This window comes from Haemorhous mexicanus, chromosome 5, assembly GCF_027477595.1.
Source record: "Haemorhous mexicanus isolate bHaeMex1 chromosome 5, bHaeMex1.pri, whole genome shotgun sequence".
Lineage (NCBI taxonomy): Eukaryota > Metazoa > Chordata > Aves > Passeriformes > Fringillidae > Haemorhous > Haemorhous mexicanus.
In genome coordinates, this window is record NC_082345.1 from 28,770,925 (window position 1) to 28,782,184 (window position 11,260).

General features: G+C 41.9%; 1 long non-coding RNA gene across 1 annotated transcript; it reads left to right on the top strand.

Annotated features, from left to right (window-relative positions):
• Positions 1-1,341: 1,341 nt before the first annotated feature.
• On the top strand, positions 1,342-10,164 carry LOC132327419 (uncharacterized). The gene is made up of 5 exons (XR_009486529.1): positions 1,342-1,761; positions 4,310-4,557; positions 6,623-6,758; positions 7,158-7,287; positions 8,644-10,164. It is a non-coding gene; the product is annotated as an uncharacterized LOC132327419 (long non-coding RNA).
• The last annotated feature ends 1,096 nt before the right edge of the window (positions 10,165-11,260 follow it).

Consider the following 11,260-nt stretch of genomic DNA (forward strand, 5'->3'; position numbering starts at 1 on the left):
TGTGAAGTGCCATCAGGTTTGCTCACCCAGTGGCTCTGTGCTATGCCCCCATGGAAGGGTTCCTGCTCAGAGCATTCAAGCTGGTGTCCTCATCTCACACTGACCATCAGCAGTTTGCTTCCTCTTAGCAGGGAGATGCAAAGGCATAACAGGACTGCGTTTGCCACATGCTGAATGTGAAACAGCTGGAGGCAGATGATTGTTTGGGTTATTTGCCTGTTGCCTGGACATTTTGTTTGCTTGTTTGAGCCCTGAAAAAATATGTTTCCAGTTCCACCGGAGGCTGGTCTGTGTTAAGCCTGTATATTGTGCGTTGATTTTAAAAACTGGTGTTTTATAACTTTGCAAATGAGTGTCCTGCTGTTTCAGTGGCAAGGCTCCACGAATAAGGCAGTCTTCTCAGAAATTTCCCTGCCACAGAGCCAGTGGGACTGGGGGAGCAGGAGCAGCCAGAACAACATGCTTCTGGTGTCAGAGAAGCAGATATCCCTGAGTCTGGTTCCAGTGGAACCTCTCTCTTCTTGACTGGATTTAAGTGGCTGACTAAAGGATAACGCTGGCTGATGTTTATGGACTGTGCTTAAAAGCCACTCAGCTTCCCTCACAATCAGCTCCTCAGCTGGTGTACACCAGCATCTGTTGTGATCACAATACTTCATTTTTAACTGCTCTACCTCTAGCACTTGCACATATCCCCTGGTTCCTTACTTCTGGGTGTTTGCTTTTATTCTGAGTCGCTGGGCAGTCCTTTGCTCTGTGAGAAAAGGGTCTTTTTTCTCACTGTATAGTGCAGCGTCTTGGCTGTGAAAAGCTGAATTAAGTAAGAATAGGCTGGTCAGGAAGCAGAGAGGGTGTTCTTGCCAGTTGATACTGGAGAAGTAATACTAAAAAGAATGCAGATTTGGCCAAGGCACTCGCAAGCAGTGCCATGGGTCTAGTCATGAGGGATGTGTGCAGCAATTCTTCAGCTTTGGGCTGTGGTGGCTGCACATCTCTCAAATCACAGCACAATACCAGTTTGACACAGACATGGGACCAGAGTCAGGGGTTCGCCCCTGCTTCACAAAATCTATCCCTTTAACACCTTGCATTTGTTTAGAAATCTCTTTATTAACCAGACCAAAGCCTACTTGATTTGGCAAGTGCAGACCTGGGGGAGGGGATCAAGAGAAAAAAACAACAACACTGCAGCCGATTCATCCCTCCTTGTTTATTCCACTAGAAATAGATTTGGCAGAATGCATCAGGAATGAACTAATCAGCAGGGAATTAATTGGCGTGTTAGTTAAAAGGCAGGAAGAACGCGGTGAACAAATTCATGACTGGATGGCTGGAGGGTTCAAGCAGCCAGAGAGAAGCACTGCATAGTGGAAACTGTGACTAGCAGGAGAAGTCATGCAGCTGTGCCAGAGAGCCAGCAGCTGAGAGCTGCCCAAAAGAACCGGGGGCAAAGATAACGCGAGTGTCCTCGGAGACAGAGCTGTTTTTGAGAAGGGCTCCATCGCCCAGGCTTCCCTTCCCATAAGGCTCCCATGTGTGGGGAGAGATGGCCCGTTTGCAGGAGTGGGAGGGAGGGGTAACAGAGGTACAGCTGGAGGAGGCTCCACGGAAAGACTGTGGAAATGTGGAAAGCAGGGAAATGAAGAGGGACACGTCACTCGTTGCAAGCTGAAATGCAGAGGGGGTGGTAAGGGGAAGAAAGGAGCAGGGAGGCAGAGATTTGGAAGCTTCATCACAGAAGAACTGGCCTCAAGAGCAAAGGTAATGCTTGTATACAATTCTCTGCCTTCTTTCCCAGGAATGTTTTGTTTCTTCCTCTGGAGGAAACAGATCCATACACCTCGGAAAGAGGTTGTTGCATGGAGGGACTCTAAAGGCACCTGTGGGAAGAGCCAGGAGAGGAAGAAATATGTGCAGACTGGCATGGATGTGGAGATTGGATAGTTGCTACCTGCAGTTCCTACAGAGAACAGGGGTGTGCAGAGTAAGAGAAATAGGGAGAAAGAAAAAGAAAATCCTTAGGCAGACTGTCAGACAGACAGACATGGAGAGTGCAAGGTTTGTGACTGTCTATCTAAGGAGAGAGATGAAACTTTTTAAGTGGAAGGATCGAATATAAATGAGAGAGAGTTGAAGATAAGACATATCCTGAAAAAGCAGGCACTCCTGGAGAAGAGGCAGAAGGTGAATATTACCTCCTCAAAACCAACTGTACTTTACAGATGCATTGCAGCAGATGTTTGCTTTGCACCTGGATGGCTTTTTGTTTTCTTCTTTATCCCCTGCCTGCTGGCAACAGCATCACCTTAGCTGTCTGTCATCAGAGCTCTCAATCAGATCTCCTTGTTTGACAGGGTGGTCAGGCTATTTCAGGGATTCAGATGCCCTTCACTTTCACACAACACCCAGGTAGAAAACGAGCACTGTAACTCTTAGTTATATGAAAAGGCACTATTTAACTCAAATTTGTAGCCAAACTTGAAAAACTCAGGAGGATATTGTTATTCCTACATATTGTTATTCCAACCTCAAACTGAGTGTGTGTGTGTACCAACATACAGCATTGTACCCACACATGTAAATTGAAGAATATTCCATTACAATGGATTTATAACAAAGACTTTTGAAACAGATGATACTCTATCTGTACCACTGTGGCTGGCTTAATATTGTAAGATCCAATTTTTGAAATTATTTTTGGCCTTTTTCATGATCTTTCCACCATTACATAATTCTACAAGCATATGTTAATGTTGCTCTTTTTTTTTTTTTTTTTTTTTTTGCTTGGAGAGCTAACAAATGCCATCCGCTTTACAAGTAGAGCTCTTGCAAATACTTTGATTGTTCTGGACTCACAGGCTTGGCAGCTTTCTCCTCTAAAAGCTTAGAGACCTTTCAAGATCCCAGGCTGGGAGTCTCACAGAACTGGCATTAGAAATTGTATGCAGCTACAATATGCTTTTTTCTTTTTTTAAAGAAACTATTTGGTTTATATAACTGAAACCATCTTGACCCTTATACATAAAACAGAACCTTTTAGTTGGGTGTGTGTAAGTAATATAACCTTAAAATATTGCAATGGAAATAAAAGAGGTAGAAGGAAAAAAAGAGAGGAATTCCAACAGTATGCAAAACTAGCTTTATTATCTATTGAGATCCTTTACAAAATAGAGAATCTTAAACATACTTTGATGTTTAAATACCCATTATCATTGGAGTGAGAGCTACATTTTACGTATTTATGATTCACCTGAGATCAAACTCCCTGATTCACTTAGAACTATATTTTATTTCCCTGCAAACGACCCAAAATCCAGAATCACTCTTCAGCTTCAGTCTGACAGCAGCTCAACAGGAACTTGAAAAACTTATGAGAGGAGAACAGACCTCAAATGAAAAGCATTAATATCATTCACTTGCATTTCAATGTTCAAATGCAGAAAAAAATTCCTTAATTTTAGGTATCACTGCAGGGATTGACAACTGTAATCAACAACATCCTCTTCTCAAAACAAGCATGGGCTTGAGCTAACACACTGGGATGCTGATGCACTCAGAGAGGGCATGTCTTTGGAGCAGTCAGAAGAACAGAGGAAGGTTTCAAGCCCTCTTGATGTACATGGGGCAGGCAAGCTCTGCATCATAAAGCAACAACTCTCATGTCTGCAATAGGATGTGTGTTATCCTCAGGCTTCAGGGGAGACCGGGCTCTCTGAAATGAAGCTGTGTTTGGTACTAGAAGCAGGTGACCTGTGTAAATCCCTCATATCCTGGCAGGCAGCACAACGCACAAGCAGTGGTGCAAATCACACTTGACCCCAGCTGTCAAAGTCTGAGGCAGATACCAAGGAAATCTCAGGGCTCTGTTGGGATTATCCATGACATTGTGAGGAGGGATGAGCACTGGAAATGGAGCAACAAGAAACCAAAGGGGTTAATGGGAGAGGGAGAGTGATGGGAGCTCAAATACTGGCAGTACTCCTTTGCTTTGGGGCAGGGATTCTGGCTTGGATGGCGCAACTGCTGATCCCAGCAGGGCTGTGCTCAGGGTATTAAGCTAGCTGAGTTCTTTTATCATGCTGAAGTGAGGAATCAAAAGGTTAAATGATGAAAAAAATATTGAGTTATAATGAGGCAAATATGTTGGTCTTCACTGCCTGCAGAAGAAGGGACTGTCCAGTGAATCACTGAGCCTACTCTGCTCCAAGGGCAGAATGTGATGTAATTTTCTGACAGCACTTCATATTATTGTAATTAATAGTAACAATGACAAAGCTAATATGTTGATATTGTTATTCTCTGTGTTTAGGAAAGAGTTTCCATCCAAGGATGTGAGAGAGTGGCCCCTGCTTGTCCATCTGTGTTCCACCCTGACAGTACTTTCCAGTGCAGCTCTTCAAAAGAGAAGAAGACATATTTGAATCGGCCAGGGATCTGGTTCCTGTTACAGATGACCCCACAGACTTTTTCAGCTAGGAACTTTGTTAGTGAATATCCATTTGCTGTCCACAATTCCACCTAGGAGAGGGAAGATTGCTCATTTTCTGTGTGCCTGAGGTATGAGACTCTACTTCAAAGATGATTATAACCTGATGTTTACTGTGATAATAAATTACAGTATACCCTCCGGAATGCAGGGAGCAAAGCTACAAAGAAACTGGTCTGTGAGGGGCCCTGCAAATAGAACATGTGGGTATTGTGTTTCATTTGGACACCTGATGTTTTAAAAAGTTGGAGCTCAAGTAGCGTGGATTTTCAGTATAAGATGTAGGTGGAATTTATTACCACCCTACTTTTCACAAATAGAGAAAGATCAAAGTATCCCAGCTGTGGGGTATTGAAACAAGTGGGAGTTGGAAAGGATAAGGAATGGACAATCTCTACAGGAAGTTTTCCAATTAGCTTGGAAGCCACACTGTCTCCTTGATGTTGGCAGCATTTTCAAATCATTTGCAATTAGACACATAGGTGTCTGGTAAGTCCTTTCCCATCAGGGAAGATTAAAAAGGCCTGTGCAGGGCATAGTCATTCAAAGAAAGAGAGGGGGAAAAAAAAGCTGTAAAGGCTGGCGCATTTATCTGGAAAAGCTGAGAGGTGGAGGAGGTATGGTGTCAATGCAAATAGTTTCAAGAAGGTCCATGAAGACCTTTTCATTTTGAGCCTTGGTGATATCGTCAGACCTTCTTTATTTTGGCAGCTCTGAGTTAGTGGGAAGAAAAGGTGTATGCATGTGTGAGATAGGAAGAAGGTAATTTATTTTTCATTTAAATGAATACTGCAATTAGATGAAGAATACTAAATACAAATTACATCCTGACAGATGGAAAGGAATGTTTTTAAAGTATCATGACATTTTCCATTAGTATGGTTATATTCATAATGATACTTTAAATAGTGGAAAAATAAATGCAGTTGCAATTAAAATGCACTAGTGATCAAATGTAAGAAAGGCATGAAGTGAAAGGAATTATTTATTTACTGCTTTATCTGCTACAGCTTCTGGTAGGTTTTGAGGTGACTGAATTCTTCCCAGATGGTTATATTGTATTAAAAAAGAAATTTAATGTCCTCATATTTTGCAGTGAGATCTTAGGATTTTGATGCATGTTCCTGAACAGGAAAATAATTCAGATTTTCTGGATGTGCCTGCTTCTCACATGAGCCCCTCCATCACTGTGACTATGGATGACCAAAATCATCACTAAACCCCATGAACTTGGCAATGCCTTTTTTCTGTTTGCTATGTGCAATATGTGCATAATGGATATTTTCAGCCAATTTCTAGCAGAACAGCTGTTCATGACATTCTTTTTTTTTTTTTAATTAAAGTACCAGATTCAACACTGAGGGACTAATTTATTAGGAAAGAATAACAAATCAGCATGAGTAAGCTGTGGAGAGACTGATCCATCCTCTTACGTTTAGGGATGGTGTTTGCCCAGGAGGGCTTGTAGGTTAGGGTTGGCTTAGGAATAATGGTAAATTTGAAAGAAAACAAGGAGTTGCGTAAGTGCTCACATCAGTTTATATACATGTCCTGTCAACTCTGCAGCTTTGCTCAAGAGGAACTGACCCCTGACACCCAGGCAAGGTGGAGATAGTACATGGGCAGTGGGGTTACCTTTGAGGCTCCATCACTGGGCAGCATCTAAGATATTACAACTGGTTAGTGATCAAAAAGAACTTTTTTTTTTTTTTATTCTGGCCACAATGAGACACTTGATAAATTGTTCAATGGTTGTTTACCTTGTTTCTGCAAAATACAGAGTAGGGATGCAGTGATTTTCACACTTTGTAATACCTCCTCCTGACACTGCTAGAACAATGGTAACTATAAGGTGCTATCTCAACACAGCTACATAGGAAGCAAAGCTACTTCCTCAGCTGCTGCTGGTTGATGAAGCATCTCAGTACCACTCTATTGCTTGAAAGGAAAGGAAAGTTCATACTTGTGAAGAATAAAGGTCCCTGTGCTTCTGTAAAACCTATTCTGAGCAACCTGAACAACATTTTAAATAAAAACATCACCAAAGTGAAATTTGGTGTTGTGATGACAGATGGGAAGTGGAGAAAGAGAAGAAAAAAGAAATAAAGCACTTAGCAAGACATTTTGTCTCCACAGAGAGGGGGAAGTCAAGATCCTACAACAGCCATCATGGTGACTCTTCCTCTTTTCCTCCTCTTCATCCTTTTGCCCTGCAGTAAATCTCAGGAGGACTTTCTGGACCAGCATCAGAAATGGAACTACAGAGAAGGCGGTAGGAGGTCACAGTGGTGGTTCAGCACGGGAGGTGTTCAGTAACTCAGAGATGCAGATTCACTTATTTTGTCTTTGGAGTGAGATAGACACTGCTCATCCATGACTGCTCTTTCTTGATTCCTGGGTAGCTGCTAAGACTTCTGGAGAAAAAAAATGCTTTCAGAAATAATCAGCTGGGGTATCCAGTGACAGCAGAAAACCTGGGCACCTGGAGGCAGAGAATTACACTGTGAGGGAGAGTTACCTGCTTTTTTAGATCCTCCATGTGTTTAATATATGGCATTTCATCACAACTGATTTGTGATGGGGAATGGAATCAAACTCGGAGCACTGGCTTGTATTTCCTTGTGCTGACACATTTTTTTTTCTCTCTTCCATGGACATCCTTCTAACCTAGCTGACATGGTCAACATAGAAGGTGTTTACAGCATTACTCAAACCCTCGAGAAATGGGGAAATGACATCTTCTGGCAAATGAAGCATACCCTGCTGAACAACCCAAATGCTCTCCTGCCTGAGTTCTCCAGGTAGTTCCTCTCATCTGGAGGTGGGATTCAGTCCTCTCCTGAGTGTCTTTCCCTGAGCAGGATTCATCTTCTAAAAGATGAATTTTCGTATTTCTCAGCTGGGGGAAATAAAACACACTCTCTCAGTACCTGTTGTGCTACCAGCTCTGATTAGTAAACTGAATACTCTGCTAACTATTTGTTGTGAAACACTCTCAACTGCCATCACTGTATTACAAGAATCTTCCTAAAGAAAATGCCCTTGGCAGCTCACACTTGTGAGAACAGGCTGGAAAAAATGAATTGTTCTACAAATCCACACATGGGCTTGGCCACAGATCAGGGAAAAGAAGCTGATTCGGTTTGTGATTTTTTTTTATTTCAGCCTCTAACACCTAGATCTGAGAAAGCAATTCACTAGTTCATGTCATCATATTCCCCCTTTGCATTGCTGGACATATTAACTGTTGAACAAACTCATAAAATTTAATTCACTCTCATATTTCCAAAAAGAGAGTAGGAAAGGCTGGGAAAGAAAGAGAGAAAAAGGAAATACTGGGTATTATTAGAAACCTAATATAACTTAAATCAAAATTGTTCCTAAAGCAAGTAAAGTAGCTGTCTTCCATAACTAATTGTTCTCTTTAGGAAACAAGAAAAAAAATTGTTTGCAAATGTTACACATTGAACCAGTTGAAGAGGAAAGTTTAGAAAAATAAAAAAGGCATTGGGCACGTGGTCTCATGGTATCTGTACAAATCAGTGTTTCAGGAGGATACGTCATAGATTATACACTGGCCTTGGGCATCAAGTGGATTTCTCCCTGGCTGCATGGTGGCCGTTACCAGCACAGAATTCATCAAAACTTTCCCACTGACAGTGTAAAATTCATTGGTGCCTCAGATTATCAGGGACAATATTGTCTTGTATTTGGAAAGCTGTAACTTTAGCCCAGGAAGATGAGATGAGAGTATCCAGCCATATATCCTGTACTGGGCTCTGAATTACATGTTTGCTGGCAAGGACACAGACTGGTCCATTAGAAATGTTGAGGACTAACAGTACTCCATGGAAACCACTGGCCTAGCCTCCAGGTGTACTCCTAGTTAATTATTACTGATTAAAATAAGGTGATGGAAAGACCATGTTGTTCATGCTGGTCCTGAAGCTTGTGCTTTCCAGGGTTCAGATGGGGGCCCTCAGATGAACTCCCTTCACCGAAGAGCAGGGTAGCTTTGAAGCATTTTTAATGGTTGCAACTCTTTCATCATCAAGGGCCCTTACCCAGCAAGAAACAAAGGTCATGGTAGATTACTTTGCATGCTCAGAAACACTCCCTAAAAAACTGAGTTATTTTCTGTATTGCTCTCGTTGTAGTCTCCGCCCTGTCTCTGCAGCTGTGGACAACCTTGTGAGGGAAGTCCAGTCGATAAGGAAAAGGCTGGAAGAACTGGACGAACGTCTCAACGTCATCAGCAAAACTGTCCTTCCCCTTCGACTGAATGCTCTGCAGAGCCAGAGGCGTGGAAATACTCAGCTGAGGAGACTCCCGACACACAGGAGAAGGTTGTACGCCCGCAGGAGACCTCAGAGCAGACTTCAGAGCACTTAATTCTCTACCAGAAAAAAAGGGAAATCTTTAAATTTTTTTTTCATCTGCTTAAGCCTTTCTCAATGGGACATTGCTGGAGAGAAAAAACGTAAAGCACACACACAAGTCAGCTTTGCTAAGGAGACCAGAACTTCTGCATTTTGTTGCTGCCTTAGGTCAGTAGGCAAAACCTGACCCTGTTCTTTAATGACGGCTGTTTTGTGTAGCAAGCAAAAAAAAAGTTGACAAGCTCAGTCTTCTTGAGCATGAATACCTTTATTCTATACAGGCATTCTTTCTGCTTACCAGAGAAAGGTCTTTCTATAAAGATCAGGTGAATTTCTCTCTCTGCCCTCTTTTTAAAGCACTCCATCTGAAACAGCTGGGGAATTTGAACTTCAAAAGTGTTGAACAACTGATGAATGCAGAAAGATGGATTAATGCTTGGCACTTCCAGCTGGGCAGGGAGAGGGAGAGGAACTTATGTTTCAGAATATCACCATAACCTATTGTCCATGTTCATATGTTCAGAGGGTGAGTAGGGCTGGATAACCTTGGTCTGTACATCATGATTCAACACTGAAGATATATCAGTTGCTAGGGACCAAATATGAACATCCACCTTCTGCAAAGAGTCATTTCTGGCTACCTGGAACTGTGCACTCAGAATGGTGTTATTCAGTAGATATGTTCAGAATTTCCAGCACTCTGAAACACAGTGAACTGATTTTTGCCACAGACCCATGGAAACCAGGGGATTTTTAAATTTTTTTTCAAAACTATTTAGATACCTAATGGCAAAGATAAACGTCTGGAAGGATTTTCCAAAATAGCTTAAGAGATTCTTCAGTCTCCAAAATCACAGATAATAATTCAGTTGGTGTGAGTATTTTTTCCACATGCCAGCACTGACCTCCAGACATTTCCCACCATCCTTTAGCACAATTAATATCTGTAGAAAATTAACAACCACACTTTACAAAGACTTTGGTCCCTCAGGGATTACCCAGAATACCCTCCTTCAGCTTGTCTTTGCCTGTGTCTTCCTGACAATAAAGCTGGTGATAAAAAAAGAGTGCATGAATCAAATTATGCACTGAATGAATGGAGGATAGACTGGCCTTGCCCTTCAGGTCTCTAAAGATAAATCCAATACAGAGATTTCCATTCAGCACAGCAGTCAACTGTGTACATGAAATGTGTTGAAACATAAGAAAGAGAGTCAGAGAGGAAAAGAAACAGGTTGTCTTTAAGGTCTGGATGAAGCAATTTATGAGAACACAAATAAAGAATGGATTATGTCTAAATGATTGTGGGCGTGTGTGGCATGTCAGTTGTACTCTCCAGTTGCAGTGAGGATGCAGACTAGCTATTTAAGGATTCCCAAAGCCTGAGTTTATGGAAAGAAATTCAGTGACAGTACAATAACCTCCAAAAGGAAAGGGGTAAAAACTAGTTTCATATGAAATCTTTCAGAATGGACCAGAAGAATTAACACAGTAAGAATTTCAGCTGCATCCTGGGAGTTAGTTGAGTGGGGGAGGTATGAGACAATCTGGTAAATAATTCCTGGATGTAAGTTCTCTGAGTTCAGGTTTTCATAAAATAACAAAACTCGAACTTGGCCTTCTTTGGCTTTTGCTTGGGAACTTGAAATGCTGCTTAGCTAGAGAAGAGAAAAATCAAGACTGTGAAAAGGCTGACAAAAAGATACAGTTGTGCCTTTGTTGAAGCTGTCATCATAATTTCTCAGGAAATGTAGAGCATTTTCATCCCAGAATATATTTACATAAATTACAAGGAATAACAGGAGAGAAAGGCCCCTAACTTCTTGTTATTCTGCATTCAGAGTTTCTAGGCTGTGCTGTAGCAACAGCTGCATCCTTGCACAGACTGCTGATCCCTCCAAGGGATGCTTTGCTTGGGGCTGTTGGGACTGCTGGTTATTTTGGCCTATCTGGAGGAAGAGTACAGCATAAATGTTAGCTTTCATGGTCGTATTTTAGACACAAGCATTTTATCAGGCAACCTGAAGTTGTATAAATTGAGGACTACTTGAAACACAAAGATGAGACTTCCCTAAGTCCCTCAAGTTACAGATGGCCGGTGGTGGGAGGCCAGGCCAGATCATTGCATACTTTTACTTTATACCTAAATGTCCACCACCAGCTTCTGCCAGAGACAGAGGACAGAGCAAGGTGGACCCCCAGTCTAACCCGGTCCACGTGTTCCTACGCTGATATGTGCAAGTTTGTAGTCTTGGCAAAACCTCCTCAGCACAATGGAGAAAGTCACCATCTACTTTAAAAGAGAACAAATAAGCTGCAGCATGCAATGTATAGTACAATTCTCCAATTTCTTGCATAATGGTGAATAAACCAAGTAATATAAATGGTTAATAAA